A 21,821-nucleotide genomic window follows, 5' to 3' on the forward strand; every position below is an offset into this window, starting at 1 on the left:
TTCACAGTCCAACTCTCACTTCCATACATGACTACTGGAAAAACCATAGCCTTGACTAGACGGACCTTTGTTGGCAAAGTAATGTCTCTGCTTTTTAATATGCTGTCTAGATTGGTCATAACTTTCCTTCCAAGAAGTAAGCGTCTTTTAATTTAATGGCTGCAGTCACCATCTGCAGTGATTTTGGAGCCCCCCAAAATAAAGCTTGACACTGTTTCCACTGTTTCCCCATCTATTGCCCATGAAGTGATGGGACGAGATGCCATGATCTTAGTTTTCTGAATGTTGAGCTTCAAGCCAACTTTTTCACTCTCCTCTTTCACTTTCATCAAGAAGCTTTTTAGCTCTTCTTCACTTTCTGCCATAAGGGTGGTGTCATCTGCATATCTGAGGTTATTGATATTTCTCCCAGCAATCTTGATTCCAGCTTGTGCTTCCTCCAGCCCGGCATTTCTCATGATGTACTCTGCATATAAGTTAAATAAGCAGGGTGACAATATACAGCCTTGACGTACTCCTTTCCCTATTTGGAACCTGTCTGTTGTTCCATGTCCAGTTCTAACTGTTGCTTCCTGACCTGCATACAGGCTTCTCAAGAGGCAGGTCAGGTGGTCTGGTATTCCCATCTCTTTCAGAATTTTCCACAGTTTATTGTGATCCACACAGTCAAAGGCTTTGGCATAGTCAATAAAGCAGAAATAGATGTTTTTCTGGAACTCTCTTGCTTTTTCGATGATCCAGCAGATGTTGGCAATTTGATCTCTGGTTCCTCTGCCTTTTCTGAAACCAGCTTGAACATCTGGAAGTTCAGCCATTGCTGAAGCCTGGCTTGGAGAATTTTGAGCATTACTTTACTAGCATGTGAGATGAGTGCAATTGTGCGGTAGTTTGAGCATTCTTTGGCATTGCCTTTCTTTGGGATTGGAATGAAAACTGACCTTTTCCAGTCCTGTGGCCACTGCTGAGTTTTCCATATTTGCTGGCACATTGAGTGCAGCACTTTTACAGCATCATCTTTCAGGATTTGAAATAGCTCAACTGGAATTCCATCACCTCCACTAGCTTTGTTCACAGTGATGCTTTCTAAGGCCCACTGGACTTCACATTCCAGGATATCTGGCTCTAGGTGAGTGATTACACCATCGTGATTATCTGGGTCATGAAGATCTTTTTTGTACAGTACTTCTGTGTATTCTTGCCACCTCTTCTTAATATCTTCTGCTTCTGTTAGGTCCATACCATTTCTGTCCTTTATCGAGCCCATCTTTGAATGAGATGTTCCCTTGGTATCTCTAATTTTCTTGAAGAGATCTCTAGTCTTTTCCATTCTGTTGTTTTCCTCTATTTCTTTGCATTGATTGCTGAGGAAGGCTTTCTTACCTCTCCTTGCTATTCTTTGGAACTCTGCATTCAAACGGGAATATCTTTCCTTTTCTCCTTTGCTTTTTGCTTCTCTTCTTTTCACAGCTATTTGTAAGGCCTCCTCAGATAGCCATTTTGCTTTTTTGCATTTCTTTTCCATGGGGATGGTCTTGATCCCTGTCTCCTGTACAATGTCACGAACCTCTGTCCATAGTTCATCAGGCACTCTATCAGATCTAGTCCCTTAAATCTATTTCTCACTTCTACTGTATAATCATAAGGGATTTGATTTAGGTCATACCTGAATGGTCTAGTGGTTTTCCCTATTTTCTTCAATTTAAGTCTGAATTTGGCAATAAGGAGTTCATGATCTGAGCCACAGTCAGTTCCTGGTCTTGTTTTTCCTGACTCTATAGAGCTTCTCCATCTTTGGCTGCAAAGAATATAATCAATCTGATTACAGTGCTGACCATCTGGTGATGTCCATGTGTAGAGTCTTCTCTTGTGTTGTTGCAAGAGGGTGTTTGCTATGACCAGTGTGTTTTCTTGGCAGAACTCTATTAGCCTTTGCCCTGCTTCATTCTGTACTCCAAGGCCAAATTTGCCTGTTACTCCAGGTGTTTCTTGACTTCCTACTTTTGCATTCCAGCCTCCTACAATGAAAAGGACATCTTTTCTGGGTGTTGGTTCTATAAGGTCTTGTAGGTCTTCATAGAACCATTCAACCTCACCTTCTTCAGTGTTACTGGTCGGGGCATAGACTTGGATTACCGTGATATTGAATGGTTTGCCTTGGAAATGAACAGAGATCATTCTGTCGTTTTTGAGATTGCATCCAAGTACTGCATTTCGGACTCTTTTGTTGCCCATGATGGCTACTCCATTTCTTCTAAGGGATTTCTGCCCACAGTAGTAGATATAATGGTCATCTGAGTTAAATTCACCCATTCCAGTCCATCTTAGTTAGCTGATTCCTAGAATGTCGACGTTCACTCTTGCCATCTCCTATTTGACCACTTCCAATTTGCCTTGATTCATGGACCTAACATTCCAGGTTCCTATGCAACATTGCTCTTTACAGCATCGAACCTTGCTTCTATCACCAGCCCCATCCACAGCTGGGTGTTATTTTTGTTTCGGGTCCATCCCTTCCTTCTTTCTGTAGTTATTTCTCTACTGATCTCCAGTAGCATACTGGGCACCTACCGACCTGGGGAGTTCATCTTTCAGTGTCCTATCTTTTTGCCTTTTCATACTGTTCATGGGGTTCTCAAGACAAGAATACTGAAGTGGTTTGAAGGCCAGCATAGGCCAGACTAAAATCAAGAAGCATTAGCCCTTCCACACCAATATCAGGTTATTGCATAAGCCGTGAGATTTAGCACTAATCCTAGGGAGAAGGAAGAGGGGAGGGTGACTTGTTAGTTACGTAAGTTTGTGAGTGGAATATATTCATACTTGTTTCACTTGTAAAGGTCTGTCCTGATGAACTATGACAGGGATGCAGAACAATTTGGCATATGGAGTGAAGCAAGCCATCTCCCACGTGCCACCAAATCCTCTCCACCACCCTCTTCCTCGAGGAAAGAACGAAAGTCTGGTTAGAGGAATTGCGGGACACTGCTGGAAAGCTTCACTGGTGTTCCTCATCCAGGGGTTGAACCTGGGACCCTGGCAGTGAAAGCGTCAAGTCCTAATCCCTGGACGACCAGGGAATTCCCCGGAAAGGCTCTGAATGAATGTTCTGAAGCAGTTTGCCTGGAGATGATAGCTGACAATGTGAGAACAGGAGAGCTCTTGTTGGAAGGAGAAATGAAAAGTTCAGAGAGCTGAGATCTGAACTTTGGGAGCATGTATACAGCTGATCCTTGTTATTTATAAGGTCTGCCTTTGTAAATCTGCCTGCTTGCTAAACTTCAGTTGTAACCCCCACATCAATACATGATGCAGATCAGTAAAAGTTCGAGCTGCCTGATGTATCTGTTCCCAGCTGAGACCACACAAGACAAGTCTTTCTTGTCTCAGCTTTTATACTGTAAACTTTTTGCAGTCCATTTGCTGCCACGTTTTTTTACATCTTTATGCCTTTTATCACACATCATACCTTTATGCCTTTTATTGGTAACTTAACTGTTGAAATGGCCCCTAAGTGCAGTCGTGATCCTACTCTAAGTACAGAAAGATTGTCATGTGCCTCATGGAGAAAATCCTTGTGTTAGATGAGCTTTATTCAGGTATGAGTTATACTACTCATAGTATAGTAGTTATATACTACTATAGTATAGTAGTATACTATAGTATAGTATACTATACTATACTATAACTACTATAGTAGTTATATAGTAGTTATACTACTATCGGCCACTACTATCAAGGTTAATCAATATATCAAATATATCAATATATCAAATCAGTATATAAAAATAACACAATATATAAAGTAAATCAATATGTTAAGTGGTAGCAGTAGTTTGGTCGCTAAGTCTAGCTCCCCTGTCCATGGGATCCTCCAGACAAGAATACTGGAGTGGCTTGCCATTTCCTTCTCCAGGGAATCTTCCCAACCCAGGAATCAAATCCAGGTCTCCTGCATTGTAGGCAGATTCTTTACCCACTGAGCTACGAAAGATAAGTAAGGTGTCTTTAAATAGAAATATATATGAAACAAGATTAGATGTTGGTCAATGGTTGGCAATGTTCAAGGCTTATGCAAACCTAAACTTGTGTTTTCATAGGTGCGATGGTTGATTATTTGTGGCAACTCTATGGGACACAACAACCATGAATAATGAGAATCTCTTGTCCTTGGAGGGGAAATGAAACCAGTAAAGGACCAGAGGGACTAGGTGAGGCCATTCCCAGCGAGCAAAGTATCCAAAAGGAGTTACTGATCAACTTGTCAGATACAGCAGTGGAAGGAGAGGAAACATTCATCCCTTCTTGTGTCCATCACCACCATCCCCTCCTGCCTGGATAGGTCCCTCCCAGCCTGCTGCCTGCCTCTACAACTCAGTAAAGCCTCCAGGCTTGCCCCCAAGCAGAGCGTGCAGTCCTCCCTAAGCATGTAAGGAGAGGGGAGAGGCTCTTCCAAGGAAACAAGAGGGGAAAGGGAAACAGAAAGTGTCAGATGACAAGGATGCACTGCTTGAAAAAACAGCGTTCTGAGGCTTTTACAGGAACTCTTGACTTTCTCAGAAGTGAACAGAAGGGTGAAATCTTTCAGCAAGAGGGCTGTACGTTACAACCTAGACATTTTCGGCCAGGAATTGCCAGAAAGGCAAACATCTTTTGATGAACTCCATGTTGAACATGACTGAAAGGAAAAGAAGTCCTACCTCGTCCTAGGTTTAAGGCAGTTTGAGGCAAGGTGAACTCAGCTTCTTGGGCCACCAATTAGATTCCATGGACATGGCCCACTTCCACCACCTGGTGACCACACATTTAAATTGCAGGGCCTGCTTTTAGGAGCCAGGGGGACATCCTTTGGCTGAATGGAGAAAACCAAAGAAATGCACTTACAACCAAAAAAAAAACCTGATTACTTTTTTTAATACTAGAAATAATGATTAATCATTCTAGACCAACTTATAGTGATCATTCTCTTTACTGGTTTAGTATATCTTTTTTGATTTATTTTTTGACCAATACATGGTAGATATTAAACGGCTCTTAACTTGACAATGGGCATTGAATAAGTCAACTGACTGTTCAACAGCAGGGAAGACTGGGTCCCTGAAGACTTTTAAACCAGGCCCCAGAAGAGGCTGGAACTCAGCTAGCTTCCTACAAAGACCGAGTTTTGTTCTCGTTTGGTGTGATCTGAAAAGCCAAGGAAGACCCTCCTCTGACGTGTGAAGGGCCCTAAAATCCCTGCATTGGTAACCAGATCTATTTCCATCCTGAGCATTCTCTTTGAAAAGGTAGACACCCATTGTGAGCAGGGAGCTGTTAATTCATTAACACTGCAGTGTGAAAAACTGCCTTAGCCAGGCCTTTAGAGGGTCCTGGGAGGGGGATGAAGATGAGCGCCCCAAATGGGGAGGACAGGGCTTAGATAAGGTCTCTCTGATTATCCTGAGCCAACAGGGTCATGGAGGACCCCTGGTGAGAGCACTGCACAGGAGCGGACTAGTAGTTACCGTTCCTTTTAGCCCCGGAGGAGGGCATGGCAACCCCCTCCCATGTTCTTGCCTGGAGAATCCCCAAGGACAGAGGAGCCTGGGGCTACAGTCCATGGGGGTGAAAAGAGTTGGACTCGAATGAGCAACTAAGCACATCAACCCTGCAGCAGGTCATACTCAGAAGTTCAGCTTCAACATTAGCTGACAGGAGTGAAAGCTTTCTGACTAGATTGTCTTCACAGGCGACAGTCCCCACCAGGCCCACGTGACTCATTTGCCTTCCTGGGCTGTGCCTGAAACCATTTGAATTGTGACTGTTTCTAATTGCTGTGGCTAGGACTTCCAATACTATGTTGAATAAACGTATGAGAGTGGGTATCCTTATATTGTTCCTAATCTTAGAAAAAATGTTTTCAACGTTTTACCATTAAGTGTATTTTAGCTGTGGGCTTGTTGTACATGAATGAGTGAGTCAAGTTGCTCAGTCGTGTCCGACTCTTTGCGACCCCATGGACTGTAGCCTACCATGCTCCTCTGTCCATGGAATTCTCCAGGCAAGAGTACTGGAGTGGGGTGCCATTTCCTTCTCCAGAGGATCTTCCCGACCCAGGAATTGAACCTGGGTCCTCCCGCATTGTGGGCAGATGCTTTACCATCTGAGCCACCAGGGAAGTCTTATATTGAGGTATGGTCCCCCTACACCCACTTTGTTGAGAGTTTTTATCATGAATGGATGCTGAATTTTGTCAAAAGCTTTTTTCTGCATTTATTGAGATTATGATATGACTTTTATTCTTCAATTTGTTAGTGTAGTATATCATTTTGATTGATTTGTGGTATATCATTGATTGATTTGCAAATATTGAAACATCCTTGCATGCCTGGGATATATCCCACTTGAGCACGGTGTATGACTTTTTTAATGAATTGCTGAATTTGGTTTGCCAATGTTTTGTTGAGGATTTTTGTATCTTTGTTCATCAGTGATATTGGTCTTTTTTTTTTTTTTTCCAGGATCTTTGCCTACTTTTAGTATCAGGGTGATGCTAACCTCACAGATTGGGTTTGGAAGCATTACTTCCTCTGCAATTTTTTGGAATAGTTTAAGAAGAATAGGTGTTAACTCTTCTTTAAAAGCTGGAATTCACTGTGAAGCCATCTGGTCCTGGACTTTTCTTTGTTGGGAGTTTTGTTGTTGTTGTTACTGATTGGATTTTACTCCTGACAACCGGTCTGTTCATATTTTTTATTTCTTCCTGATTATGTCTTGGGAGATTGTACATTTCTAAGAATTTGTCCATTTATTCTAGGTTATCCATTTTATTGGCATATAGTTGTTCATAGTGATCTCTATGATTTTTGTTTCTTCTGTGGTGCCAGTTGTAACTTCTTTTTCATTTCCGATTTTATTTGGGCCCTTTTTTTCTTAATGAACCTGCCTAAAGATTTATCAATTTTGTTTATCTTTTCAAGAAAACAGCTCTTAGTTTCATTGATATTTTCTATTGTTTTTAAACCTCTATTTCATTTATTTCTTCTCTGATCTTTATGATTTCTTTCCTTCTACTGACTTTGTTCTTCTTTTTTCTACTTCCTTTAGGTGTAAAGTTAGGTTGTTTGAGATTTTCCTTATTTCCAGAGGTAGGCTTGCATCTCTGTGAACTTCTCTCTTTGAACTGCTTTGGCTGAATTCCATAGATTTTTTTTTTTTTTTTTGGTCCCCACACTGCATGGCTTGTAAGATCTTAGTTCCCTGAGCAGGGATTAAACCCAGGCCCACAGCAGTGAAAGCACGGAGTCCTAACCACTGGACCAGGAAATTCTCTGTACATTGTTTTGTTTTCCCATAGATTTTGGATCATCATATTTTTGTTATTTGTTTTTAGGTGTTTTTTTATTTCCTCTTTGGTTTCTTCAAGAAATCATTGGTTTTTTAGTAGCGTATTGTTTAGCCCTCACGTGTTTGTGTTTCTGTAGTATTTTTCTTACAGCTGATTTCTAGTCCCGTAGGGTTGTGGTCAGAAATGATGCTTGATATTATTCCAATCTTAAATTTACTGAAGCTTGTTCTCTGCGCTAGTGTGTGATCTATCCTGGATAATGTTCCATGCGCACTTGAGAAGAATGTGTGTTCTGCTGCTTTTGGATGGAATATTCTATATATTTATCTATTAAGTCATCTATTCTCATGTGTCATTTAAGATCAGTGTTTCCCAGTGGATTTTCTTTCTAGGTGATCTGTCCATTGATGTAAATGGGGTGTTAATGTCCATCACTAGTATCACATTATTGCCAGTTTCTTCCTTTCTGTGTATTAATATTTGCTTTGTGTATTTAGATGTATATACAACCTATTTAGGTGTATTACAACTATTATATCTTTGTCTTGGATTGATCCCTTTATCATTATGTCATGTTATTCTTTGTCTCTTTTAACAATCTTTATTTTAAAATCTGTTTTGTCTGATGTAAATATTGCTACCCTGGCTTTCTTTTATAAAATATAATTTTATTTATTTGTGGCTGTGCTAGGTCTTTGTTGCTGCACTGGCTTTTCTCTAGTTGCAGTGAGTGGAGGCTACTCTCTAGTTGTGGTGCACAGGCTTCTCATTGCAGTGGCTTCTCGTGTGCAACACAGGCTCTAGGGCGTGTGGGCTTCAGTAGTTGTGGCACATGGGCTCAGCTGTTGCAGCTCCTGGGCTCTAGAGCTTAGTTGCTCTGTGACACTTGGGATCTTCCCATATCAGGTGTCGAACCTGTGTCTCCTGCACTGGCAGGCAGACTCTTTACCACTAAATCACCAGCGAAGCTCCTTGGCTTTCTTTTGATTTCCATTTGGATAGAATACCTTTTTCCATCTCCTCACCTTCAGTCCGTGTGTCTTTAGATGCTGAATTGAGTCTTTTGTAGGAAGCATATATTTTATGGGTCTTGCTTTTGTATCTATTCATCCACTATATATCTTTTGATTGCAGCATTTCATCACTTACATTTAAAATCATCCTTGGTGGGTATGTACTTATTGCCACTTTGTGAATTGTTCTTGGGTTGGTTTTGGAGTCCTTCTTTGTTTCTTTTTCTCTTGCTCTCTTCCCTTGTGACTTGATGACTATCTTCAGTGTTAACGTTTGGATTTCTTTCTCTTTTTCTGTGTGTGATTCTCTTTTTAGATTTTTGTTTTGTAGTTACCATGAGGTTTATATACAGTAATATCTCTACATATGTAATTATGTTAAGTTTGAATACCTTTAAACAGTCTGGCATTTTTACTTCCCCACCCCACATTTAATGTTTTTGACATCATATTTTACATCTTGTTGTTATGTGCCTCTCTTAACCACTTATTATGGATATAGATGATTTTACTACTTTTGTCTCTTAACCTTCCTACAAGCCTTATAAGTGATTGCTCAACTGTCTTTACTATTTGATCATGTATTGTGTGTTTGATAAAAAAAAAAAAAAGATCACCAAACTATCTCAGCAACACATCTTTTGATATTGTACAAACTTTGTTACTGTCTTTCCTTCTTTCTCTTTTTTGTTTGTTTCAACCCCAGTGATTTTCTTTTAATCACTTAAGATCTTGTCAAAGTTGTCTATGTTCATAGTTTCAAATGTAAGTCTTGTTACAAAAATAGCAGATACCTCACACTCTATTTCCTATTATTACCTCTTTCAAATATCCAAATGACAATCTTATACTATATTCTATAAATTTTCAGTTTTAGATTTTATTTATCAATTTCTTACTATGGAAGGTAAAGATATAAAAAATTTTTTTAATTTATTTTTGGCTGTGCCGGGTCTCTGTTGCTGCACGGGTTTTCTCTAGTTGCAGTGTGTGGGCTTCTCATTGCAGTGGCTTCTCTTGCTGCAGAGCATGGGCTCTAGGGCATGTGGGCTCAGTAGTTGTGGCTCTTGGGCTCTACAGCACAGGCTCAATAGGTGTGGTGCATTCACTTAGTTGGTTCCATGGCATGTAGGATCTTCCTGGATCAGGGATTGCAATTGAACCTGTGCCCTCTGCATTGTTAGGTGGATTCTATACCACTGAGCCACCAGGAAGCCTGGAAGATAAAGATTTAACTACCTTATCTCTCTCTCTCTCTCTCTCTCTCTCTCTCTGTCTCTGACTCTCTCACACACACACTCATGCTTTCCAACTCCCCATCTTCTCAAAATAGTGAAATCAATTTTGGTTAGTTTTCAGTGTTGAATTAATCAAGGTCCAATCAGGAGACAGAAACCACACAGAAATTTGTAAAGGGGAAGCTTAGTATAACAACTATTCACAGAAATATAGGACTATATTATTGGAGAAACATAACTCTGAACAATAACCCTAGAAATTAGTAAGCGTACTCAAGGAAGAAACATTCCTTCCTGAGGCTGAGTTGGCAGAAAAATGTACTGAATTACTCTAGGTCAAAGCTAGTCAACAGTCACTGGACAAGCAGAAAACACCAGGGTCCAGGTGGGTAGAAAACCATGGCCAAGACTGGAAAGCAGAAGGAGCTTTTCAGGAGGGCTGACAGGTCAAGACTGAAAAGCCAACCACTAGGGTGCTGGCATGACTCAGTGGAAACCTACTCATTGGAGTGCCATGAAAATTCATTAGGAAGCTCTCCATGAGGTGCTATTGAAACTTAATATAGGTGAATGCCACTGATGTCTCTCCCAACCTGTCCACGGCTGGCAACCAAACAGCAGGAGCAAGAAGAAGGAAAACAAAACGCTGAGACTGGAAGAGAGGCCCCTTCGTCCTCCAGTGTCCCTCCAGCGCCCTCTACTGACACAGTTTTTAACACCATGTCAGCTGCAAAGGAGAAATGGAAGATCCAGGTCAATTTTTGTCAGGAAATGAAGTTTGAATCTGGGGCCAAAGGCAACAAGTTGCTAACTGGTACAAGTTATCTCTTATAATTGTAAAAATCTTACTGACAGCTGAGCCATGTAGTATACTATAGTCACTTTTTTTTCCCTACTTGGTTTTTTATTTTCTCCTGAATTAATAATTAACTTTGTTGCTTTTGTTTCTTTAATTATCATCAATCCCCAAATTCTTCCCCAAGTTATGTAAATCTCCCCTCCCTTAGGGAAGCAATAGTCTTAGTCCTAATTCTGGCAATGTTCAATACCAGGTTAGATGAGGAAGTCATGGCAGCAGAGACCATCATTATTATTTGAGGAAGCTTATGCATCTTTAGCAGGATTCCCCCAAAATGGCCTTAGGGCCAATTCACAGAAGCCCTTGACTCTTTTCTCCACCATCCTTTTCTCCACCTTTCCTTTTTCCCCCCAAGGGATCTCACAATGCTGTGCCCTCTCCTTCATTAACTCACTGCTCTTCTGGCTTCTCAGCATCCCGTTTATTAATTAAAATAGAGCAGTGAATATGACTGATAAGCAAGAACAGTAGGGCAAGACACTGTATTAAAAACAAGGAGAAGAGCAATTGTGACATAATTTAGACCCATGCCATCAACCTCTAACCCCTTAGAAAGATCCCGAAGCTTTCTGAAATGTCCACAAAAAAGCATTCACTAAGCTTTCAACTTCCTTAAGGATTATCGTTCTAGATAAACAAAATATGTCTTACTAAGTAGTATTTTTTTCTTTTAATCACTAGTATCATATCTGAAAAGTATTCCTTGTAATAAATGTATATTATTTCAACTACCTCTCATAGAAAATGCATATAATTTCAACCAAACAAAAAACCTATAGCTAGGTTGGCTCTCAATGGTAAACAATCCACCTTCAATGCAAGAGACCCAAGTTTGATACCTGGATTGGGAAGATCCCCTGGAGAAGGGAACGGTTACCCAATCCAGTACTCTTGCCTAGAAAATTCCACGAACAGAGGAGCCTAGTGGGCTACAGTCCATGGTGTCACAAAGAGTCGGATACAACTGAGCAACTAAGCAGGCACACACCCACAGGCTGGCTCTCACCACCACTTAGAATCTTATCGTTATAGTTACATAATTTCTGAGTTTTGAACAACTGATTTAGAAACAAATTTTTCAAATTTGACACACTTGTGGATTAGAAACTATTCATTTTCAAGGTTTGACTACGAAGAAGAAAAATTGCTTCTACTGTATTACTCAAAATGTACCATGTAATATGACACCATATCACATGCAATATCACACCATATATACAACATGTAAATTTATATACATTGTTATATTTGTTGTTTGTATCTCAAAATTATTTGCATCACAAATGTTTGTTTTGTTGTCATGCATTTTTTTAGTCCCTGGAAACACAGGGCCAAGACACATATAGGAGCTTAGGAAAGGCGCTGGAATAAATGGGAATTTTAATCCAATTGAATATTTAATCGTTGAGATCATTTTATACTTGTATTATTATTTACTGTTATGTTATTTTAGAATTACAATTATTAATGTATAATATACAATTATTGCATGTGGCTGCAAGTTATTCAGTCAGTTTCATAAGATTTAGAACTCATTTTTCTGCAGCTTGAAGCTTTACCCCAATCACTGATTCCCAGGCACAAACATTTCATGCTGGTTTGTGCAGAACACTGAATGGCCCCAACAGATACAGCCCAAGTTTTTTAAAGTTCAAATATCTAAATAATTTTCTTCCACGGATAGGTTTTTCCATTGGTTTTGAAAATCAATAATTTTAGGCTTCAAAGGAATGTGAAAACTGTAAGTACACATTCAGATGAGTTGATGGTAAATTGCTCGACATGGAATGCTGTTCAAGCCTGAAATATTAAGGAAACTCATTGTTTCCTTTTAAAATAAAAGTTGGCTTCAGCTGTTGGTCTTTTATTGAATGAATGGATTTTCCAGAAAGACAGAAAATAGTGTTCTACAACTAGCAGAGAAAGCAAAGGAAGAAAACTGGTTTCAGCAGGCCAGTATCCACGTGATTGCAAATTCAGGACTCCTGTCTGGTTAAAGGGCCATGTCCTTAGAAACTATTTTGAAGCTGCATTTGAAGAATTAAATGGTAAATAAAGGTGGCAAAACACAGAGTAAGACCTTACCCCAAATTATATTACTGAATGACTAAAATTTGAATGTTAAATAAGGCAAATATATAAAAGTTGAAGAAGAAAGTGTATGTACATGTTTACAAATCTCTGGTAAAAGTGGCCTTGCTAAGCTAAGCATATCATTGAAGCCAAAATTATCAAAAGTATGATTGATGGATCTGACCACACAAAGATCCAAATTCTTCCTATTATGGACTGAATGTCTGTGTCCCTATAAAAGTCGTATGTCAAAGTCCTATCCCTCAACATGATGGTATTTGGAGATGATGCCTTTGGAAGGTAGTTAGGGTTAGATGAGGTCAAGAAGGTGGGGTCCTGATGATGGGATTAGTTATCTCATAAGAAGAGACACAGAGAGCTTGTTCTCTCCCTGCCATGTGAGGACACAGCAAGAAGGCAGACTTTGGTGAGCTTGAAAGAAAACTCTCTCTAGAAATCGACCATGCTGGCACCTTGATCTTGGACTTCTAACCTCCAGAACTGTGAGAAAATACATTTCTGTTGTTTAAAGTATCAAGACTATATTCTATTTTCTTACAGCAACCCAAGCAGACAAATACACAACCTAAAGAGAGTTCAGAAACCAGAAATGTGAAGGAAAAGATTTGCAATATATGTAATAGGCAACACAGTTATAATTCCAAAATATATATATATATTTAAACGAATCAACCAGGAAAATACAAATATCTTAATAGCAAAATGAGCAAAGGTCACAGAGAAATAATTTATCAAAGAACTGCTACTGCTGCTGCTAAGTCGCTTCAGTCATGTCCGACTCTGTGCGACCCCATAGATGGCAGCCCACCAGGCTCCCCCGTCCCTGGGATTCTCCAGGCAAGAATACTGGAGTGGGTTGCCATTTCCTTCTCCAGTGCATGAAAGGGAAAAGTGAAAGTGAAGTTGCTCAGTTGTGTCCGACTCTTAGTGACCCCATGGACTGTATAGCCTACCAGGCTCCTCCGTCCATGGGATTTTCCAGGCAAGAGTACTGGAGTGGGGTGCCATTGCCTTCTCTGACATCAAAGAACTACAGGTTGTCAATTAATAAAAGAAAACATGCTCTATATCACCACTGTGACAGGTAGGACAATGGCTCCCCAGAGACGTCATGTTGTAATCCCCAGAAACTGTGAATATGTTAACCTTATGTAACAAAAGAGACTTTGAAAAAGTGACTAAGGATTTTGAGATTATTCTGAAATATTATTATAATATTTATAATATTATTCTGGATTATCTGGGTGGTCCCAAAGGAGGGAAGAAGGAGGGTCAGAGTCAGAAAAGGAGATGTAAGGAAAGAAGCAGAGATTGGAATAATGATGGAGCAAGGGGCCACAGGCCAAGGAATGCAGGGCTTCTAGAGGCTGGAAAAGGCAAGGAAACAGGTTCTCCACTAGAGCTTCTAGAAAGAAATGCAGACCTGCTGGCACACTGGTGTTAGTCCTATAAGACCCGTGCCGGATTTCTAACTTCTAGGTCTACAACATAATACATTTATGCTGTTTTAAGTTACCAAGTTTGTGGTAATGTGTTACAGCAGCAATAAGAAAGTAATATAATGACTAATCAAAGAAATATAAATTTAATTTATATATATAAATTTATATTAATATAAATTAAAAGAATATCTTTAGATCTGTATAAATAAAAGGTGCTGGTGTGGGAAACACAGGCACACATATGCTTTTGGTAGGAATGTAAATCAGTTTATCCTTTCAGGAGTCATCTGGCAGTACATACCAGATCTTTAAACATGCCTACTCTCTGACATAACAATTTTATTTTTCCTTGACTATGTTCTAAAGCACTGGATTTCCAGCTTCAGTTAGGGATGAACTCTTTCTTCTCACCAAATAGAGTAGACAGAAGTGAACCTATGATTGATAAGGTAACCTATGAAGGAAGGTGAGGGCTGGAGCCCTGCAGCCTTCACCTCACCCCCGCAAGAGCCCCTGAGGCATTCCCATGGGCTCCATGAAATGTATTTCAAAACCCACTGTCCTGGGTGAAGAACTGGACAAGCAACCAAAGATCTCAGCACACAAGGGTGTGTATCACAACACTTCTTATAATTGCAAAAAATTAGAAACCACCTACATACTCCTCAAAAAAGTGACATGGTTTATGAACAGTATACGATACTATGCTTGTATACTACTGATGACATGTAACTACACTGACATTGAAAGAGCTATGCAATTTATTGAGTGAGAATATGCTGTAAAATATCTTTTGTTGGTAAGATTCATTTCTTAAATATATATCCAGATATGCATAGAAAAGATGTATAAGTGGATACAGATCAAAGCATTGACAGTGGTCATCTCTGTGTAGTGGAACTAAGATGAGTTTTACTTTCTTTACACCTTTATATATACATATTTTAATGAATACATATTAATTTTTAAAAAATATTTATTTTATTTGGCTCCACCGGGTCTTAGTTGCAGCATGTGGGTTCTAGTTCCCCTACTAGGAATCGAACCCAGGACCCCTGCATTGGGGGCATGGAGTCTTAGCCACTGGACCACCAGGGACGTCTTCGTATTACCTTTATAATCAGAAAAAATCTGGTTGTACCCTGAATAACAAAGGCTACAATGAGTATATAGCAGACGTGTAGCATACATTTCAGATCACAAATACAGATACTAAAGAAATAATACTTTCATCATTTTCTATGGTGGTTTAGTCACTAAGTCGTGTCCAACTCTTTGTGTGACTCCATGGACTGTAGCCACCAGGCTCCTCTGTCCATGGGATTTTCCAGGCAAGAATACTGGAATGGGTTGCCATTTCTTCCTCCAAGGGATTTCCGCCACCTAGGGATTGAACCTAGGTCTCCTGCATTGCAGGAGGATTCTTTACCAACTGAGCCATCCATTTAATTTCTGTTTTTGAAAATGAAGGAGTGGCTAGAATATGCATGGGTGGCAGGAGCTGAGGCAATGATAAGGAGGTGGTAGAGTGAGATAGAAGTAGATATTTAAGGTGATGAAGTTTGAACAAAGCTATCGGGGCTGTATTTCTTCCACCTGCCCACTCTTTTCCTTTCTTCTCTGTGTGTGAGGAGGCTAACCCACGTGTATGCCATGGATGATTTCCTTGCATCTTGGCTTCCGGTTGGGATTTCCAATGGAAGTGCACTAACAGAGACTATGGAATGAAACATGAGACCAGCACTTAGTTCCCAAGCTCCTTCCCTATGTCTCAGGCTGCATCCTTCTAGCAAATTCCCCAGCTCCTGTTTGGAGGCTCTGTCCATGTCCAGCAAACCCCTCTGGGCCCCATCCTCTGTCTAGTGGAGGTAAACTCTCCTGTTCTCCTTAACCCATGGTACTGCATGACCTCTTGCTAGTTTCTGGGAATTCTACCCATGACTTTGTAAATTACCCATTTTGGGTGTGCCATCTTTTTCCAGCTAGGATCCTAATACACAAGGTGTGTGTGTGTGTGTGTGTTGTTGTGTGTGTGTGTGTGTGTTGTGCGTATGTGTGTATAATACGAAGAGGGGTAATTTTCTTCAAAACATCTTGTATATAGTCTTATCAAAAAGTCCCACTTTGTTCTGTGAGTATGTAGCAGATAGGTAGCATATATCTCAGACCACAAATACAGGTACTAAAGAAATAATACTTTCATCATTTTCTATAGCTCCATTTAATTTCTATTTTGCATGTCCATTTCATTGGAGTGGCAACACTTAGGGTCACTCGGTTTGGGACTTACGCCTCCACCTACTTTTCCCTGGTTTTGTGCCTTAGATGGGGCACTCTCCTGGTGTTGAGGCATTGGCAACTGGGATGTCATTGTATGTTACCACTCAGACACCCCATTGCTCTTTTGTCCTCAATGAACAATTCAAGAATTTCAGTGTTTTCTTCTCCTCTTTCTATGCTGCCCACAGGCATGCAGGTATTGTTCTGCTATTCCTGTGATATTCTGGCGTATCGGAAACTGGGAGGCTGCCTGAGTCCCACCATCACATCATATGTATAATCACTGCTTCTCTAGGTCTAGCCGGTCCCTTAGGGCTCAGCCAGGGACACATGACCCATGTCCCACCGCTGCTCTCACTCTGTCCTTCCACGACGTAGCTTACCATCTTCCTGGATCCCAGCCTGTGGTTCAGGCTACGGGGCCTCAGTCTCTGGGACCCACCAACCCCATCCTTAAATTGTTCCCCCTGCAGCTCTCTCTGTTTCTCCTCAATCAAGGAAACATATTTTCTAGTCTGACCATGGAGAAGCTTTCTCATCATATATTCTCCTAAATATTTTACCTAGTAGTTACTCAGTCTGTGTATGTTCATCTACAAGGCCAATTTGATAGTGATAATTATGAAGTTGGTGTAAAACCTAATCACATCAAAAAAAGTTCAGCATCATGACAGGTGAGTATGTAGAGGTGGTTAATAGAGTCATTTCTTATATTCTGATTTTCTCTTTCACACACTGTTCAATTGTGTGCATTTAAAACTTTGGGAAATACAGGCTTAAAGTAGACTTATGGTGTATGTGCTCAGTCGCTCAGTCACGTCTGACTCTTTGTGACCCCATGGACTGTAGACCTCCAGGCTCCTCTGCCCATGGAATTATCCGGCAAGAGTACTGGAGTGGTTTGCAATTTCCTTCTCCAGGGGATCTTCCTGACCCAGGGATGGAACCCATGTCTCTTGTGTCTTCTACATTGGCAGGTGGATTCTTTACCACTAGCACCACCTGGGAAGCCCCAGACTTATAGTACTTTTTGTTAAAGACAATACCATAATAAAGATGCTCAATACTACTAATTATCAAAGAAATTCAAATCAAAACTGCAGTGAGTATCACCTCACATCAGTCAGGATGGCCATCATCAAAAAGTCTACAAATAATAAATGCTGGAAAGGGTGTGAATATAAGTGTGATATCACATGTGGGACCTAAAAAAAAAAAAGATACAAATAAACTTGTTTACAAAACAGAAACAGATTCACAGACATAGAAAACAAACTTATAGTTATCCAAAGGGAAAGGGTGAGTAGGGATAAATTAGGAATTTGGGATTAAGGAATACATGTGGGGCTGCCCAGGTGGTCCTTGTGGTAAAGAACCTGCCTGCCAATGCAGGAGACATAAGAGAGGTGAGTTTGATCCCTGGGTCAGGAAGATCCCCTGGAGGAGGGCATAGCAACCCACTCCAGTATTCTTGCCTGGAGAATCCCATAGAATGAGGAGCCTGGCGGGCTACAGTCTATTCAGTCGCAGAGTCAGACACGACTGAAGCAACTTAGCATGCCAACACCACTATACATAAAATAAGTAATAAGAACCTATTGCATAGCACAGGGAACTCTACTCATTATTTTGTAATAACCCATAATGGAAAAGTATCTGAATATAGTCTGAATCACTTTTATGTACACCTGAAATGTTGCAAATCAACTATACTTCAATTAAAAAAAAAAAAAGGACAATACTGTACTCCTAACAAGTGGAAAACCAGTACATTTCTTCTCTTTCAAAATAACTTAACCTAAAGTTTCCTAGTTTGGGTACAAATTAAAACTTTTTCAAGTTACTTATTTGGAGATTTGCTAGGGCTGCAGATATAATTTTCTGCCACTAGATGTCTCTAAGTCTTAAAGTAGCACAGTCATGAGGTTTTTGTCTATTTATACACATGGATCACCTACCTCCCTGTTACAGAGTTTCATAATCCTCTTATGTAATGCAAGGTTGTCAGCTACAGTTAATCATCAGTTAGGAAACAAGCAGGTGGGGGCCTCAAGGGCTCCATGTCTCCAACACAAGGCCAGAAGTATTGAGAGATGTGTCTGTTCCTGTGTGACCACGCAGAACCCCACAACCCTGAAATGTGTCCCTGTGTTGGGCATGGACAGAGAAATTGGGCAGAGGAAATAAAGAGCAGCTGGGGCATGTGACCAGATGGATGATGAGACCAAATCCTCCTTTTCCTTAGTTTGGAACCAGCAGAGGAGCTAGTGGGCTGAGTAGCATCTCAGCCCTGTGTGTCTCCCCTTAAAACCCTGACACCTGACACAACCAAGCCCCCACCCACCCCAGCCCCCAACCAGGGAACCCAATGGTCCCCAGCATGCTCCCCAAACTCCCTAGTACCTTGTCAGGCCATCTCATCAGTCTGCTTTCTGTGGTGTTTACATGGCCGCATCTGTCAGCCTAGACAAGTACCCCCAGCCAGTGAGGACCACTCTTCTTCAACTTTGCAGCCCCTACACCCTGCACCCAGTGCTTCTACACAATAGGTGTATAGAGAGTATCTCTTGAAGCCAAAGTGGGATCATGGAAGTGGGAAAAGACTGATGAAATTATTCTTTACTGATCAGATTTTGCATCTTGATAGCTCAAATCCTCCAAAAACAGAAATAGCCTTTAATGAATGCACCTCCCCACCCCATCCCCACCCCACATACTTATTTGGAGGCTGGTTTAAGCAGCTTTTTAAAGTCTAGAATTTCAGTGTGAGGGTTAAGAGTGTGAACTCTGGAGTAAGAGTGGGGTAATCTCAGTTCCAGTATTTTTAGTTTTGTACTTTGTGGCCAGAGACAGGCAGTCTCTAGCTCAGTTTGGGCTTCTGTAAAATGGGAATACTAATAGAACTCATTTCATAGATTTACTGTAAAGACTCTGGAGGTTAATACTCATAGCACAGTTAGCACAGCTCCTGGTAAACAGCAGCTTCTCAGGGGCGGTTACTAGCTAAGGGCCAAAGCAAGAATGCCTTCAGTTCAAACATCCTCCAGTAACTCGGGCAGGTTACCTAAACTGTCTCAGGCCTTGGTTTCTTCATCTGTAAAGTGCTGATAATAACACTGCTTGCCCCATAGGGTTAGTGTGGGGACTAAATGGAACAGGAAGCTACCAGCACACCTTAGCTGTGGTCATCAGTACCCTTCAGCACTTACAGCATTAAGTAAACACCCATGGATACATAGTCAGGAGATGGGGAATTGGTCTTTGCACTAACACAATACTGGCAACTCCCTACCTTTTTTTCAACTCCTTACTTTTGGATAATTTTGTAAAGTATTTCATTTGGTTTATAAAAGCCCTTCAGCTCACTTTAACCCACAGTTGGGTGGTGATTCGTGAAACGCATGACTCCAGACTAGTGCCTCATCAGGTCCACAGGGGAAAGCCAGGATTGGAGACATCTGGGCAGAGGGAAGGAGGGGAGGGGAGAGAAGTCAGGAGTGGCTTATGAGCTTTATCTAAGCCATTGGTTCCTGTCCTTCTCCAGCTGGTGATGTTGTTCGTCGTGCTTTTAGTGATGGAACAAAAGCTATGAATACTCATCCGGAAAACTGGACAAGCTTACATTTCATAGACTTTATGCTACCAGAGCTGCTCTAGATCTTTGCTCAAAACCTGCAACCCCACCTTTAGCAGGAATTAACATAAATCTTAAGTTAAAGGGCCCATATATTAGAAAGGAAGCTACCAACAAACAATAATCAGATGGAGACTTTCTTAGCAGTCCAGTGGTTAAGACTATGTGCTTTCAAAACAGGGGATGCACAGGGTTCCCCAAAACCTGGTTGGGGAACTAAGATCCTGCGTGCTACATGGTGTGGCCAAAAAAAAAGAAACCAAATGGAACCAGCCAGGACCAAGATGGCAGGAATCTGACCTTCAACAGATGCTGAGTCTCATACACTTCATTCACTTTACTTCATTAGTGAATAAATGGCACACCTATTAGTGACCAGGACTGACAGTAAGGACCAAAAGGGATAAAAAGAGGATAGCATCCACTGCCTGGGAAGAAGCCTGGTCCCTTTCCCAGCAGACTAATGCACCTGCCTCCCCATCACTAGCCTCATTCCTCTTCCTTTTGTCTTTTTCCACATGGGCAAGAAGTTGAGCTGTAAACTTAGTTCCTGCTTCTCCTTTCTTTGGCAACCTAATAAAGTTTGTACTGCCTCAATCTTGGTTACTAGCTTACTTAAACCTGAGGCAGAGAGCCTAGGTCAGCCTAGGGCCTGAGCAGGGGCCACAGAACTTAATTCAGTAACATCTACACAGAGTCATATTGAGATCTGTGACAAGTTATAATTTTGCATCCCCTTCAAATCCATTTTTAACAAATATTTATTAGCAGCAGCAGAGAGAAACAAATTTTATATCAATAAAAGTACTGCTCCTCTTTGTGCTTGAGTTTAGAATTTACTTATATACATGCAGTTTTCTGAACTTCTTAAATTCCCTTGAAAGTTAGTGAAATAAATGACTTCTGATAGCCAGCACAACTCTGTGATTTATTCTACCGACTGCAAATGTCTGCGGATTGGGCACCATGCAAAAACACTCAACAGAAAGAACCCCAGTGAGGAATGTTCTGTTTTTTCTCTGGAGTCTGAGACCAAGGGCGGTTGAAGAGTTTCCAGTCAGGCAAGTGTTGCCTGTGGAAGCAGGAACCATCTTTCCGAACCCTCCAGTTCCACTTGGGGGCACGTGATTGATGAATAACACCTCAGCACCTGCTGACCTACTCACCTCCTTGTCCGTATTTGGGTTCAGGGCCCAGATTAAGACACGTGGACCAGACAGTCTGCGTTTAAACACGAAGAAGGTCGTTAGTAGATCTTTGTAGACACGAATACCTCGCCCTTCACCTGAAGTTCATTGTGATGGGAAAATGAAGAGAGGACAGGAGACTCGAGACTCTGAAAGCCAAAGTGGGAGAAACCATTAGGCGTCCACGGAAGCTCTGAGAGGGACGCTTGAGTCAAGTGAGGCTGCCCTGCGCCTCCGTGATTGTCTGCAAAGCTGACATCCTTGACGGGTCTCAGCAGCTTCTAGCCGCCAGCCCGGCCCGTGACTGTGGTTCTGAGTACTGGGTCCGGCCACAGGCCCTTTAAGGCCAAAGTGGGAGAGGCCGAGGGGATTGTGAAGTACAGTATTCTCACCTCAGCTGTATTGAGGTGGCGGTGTCAGGGGCACCGGAAGAAGCTCTTAGACTTCCGGCAGGCCAGACTCCATTTCCGGCCTGCAGGGGCTGCCCCCGGGTGAGCCGGCTGGCAGAGCGTGCTGACTTTTCGCGTCAGTTTTTAGAGCCAGGAATCCACGGGTCTAATGTCATGAAGATTTGGTTCATCCCCAAAACACAGGGTGGTGCTTGTCAGCAAGTCTGCACCACAGAGGACGCTTTGTGTAGGCGATCGGCTCAACTGAGGGCCGGGGCCTCCCTGGCGGCTTTTGCTGATGCTGTGCAACTCCACGCTGGAAGCCAGCGAGCAGGAAAGGCCGGCCTCCAGGCTGCTTCCC

The 21,821-nt window shown here is 41.4% G+C and overlaps 1 long non-coding RNA gene across 1 annotated transcript in view; it reads right to left on the reverse strand.

Annotated features, from left to right (window-relative positions):
- The window catches only part of LOC145511037 (uncharacterized), an 87,030-nt gene extending 65,321 nt beyond the window's left edge, over window positions 1-21,709 (reverse strand). Inside the window, exons 1-3 of the long non-coding RNA XR_014057457.1 lie at window positions 21,464-21,709; window positions 21,051-21,220; window positions 4,698-4,849 (exon numbers count right to left, since the gene is read on the reverse strand). This is a non-coding gene — a long non-coding RNA (uncharacterized LOC145511037). The remainder of the gene's footprint in view (window positions 1-4,697; window positions 4,850-21,050; window positions 21,221-21,463) is intronic.
- Window positions 21,710-21,821: the final 112 nt, after the last annotated feature.

The sequence above is a fragment of the Giraffa tippelskirchi genome, chromosome 6 (genome assembly GCF_054371585.1).
Source record: "Giraffa tippelskirchi isolate mGirTip1 chromosome 6, T2T-mGirTip1v1.2.pri, whole genome shotgun sequence".
NCBI classification, from domain to species: Eukaryota; Metazoa; Chordata; class Mammalia; order Artiodactyla; family Giraffidae; genus Giraffa; species Giraffa tippelskirchi.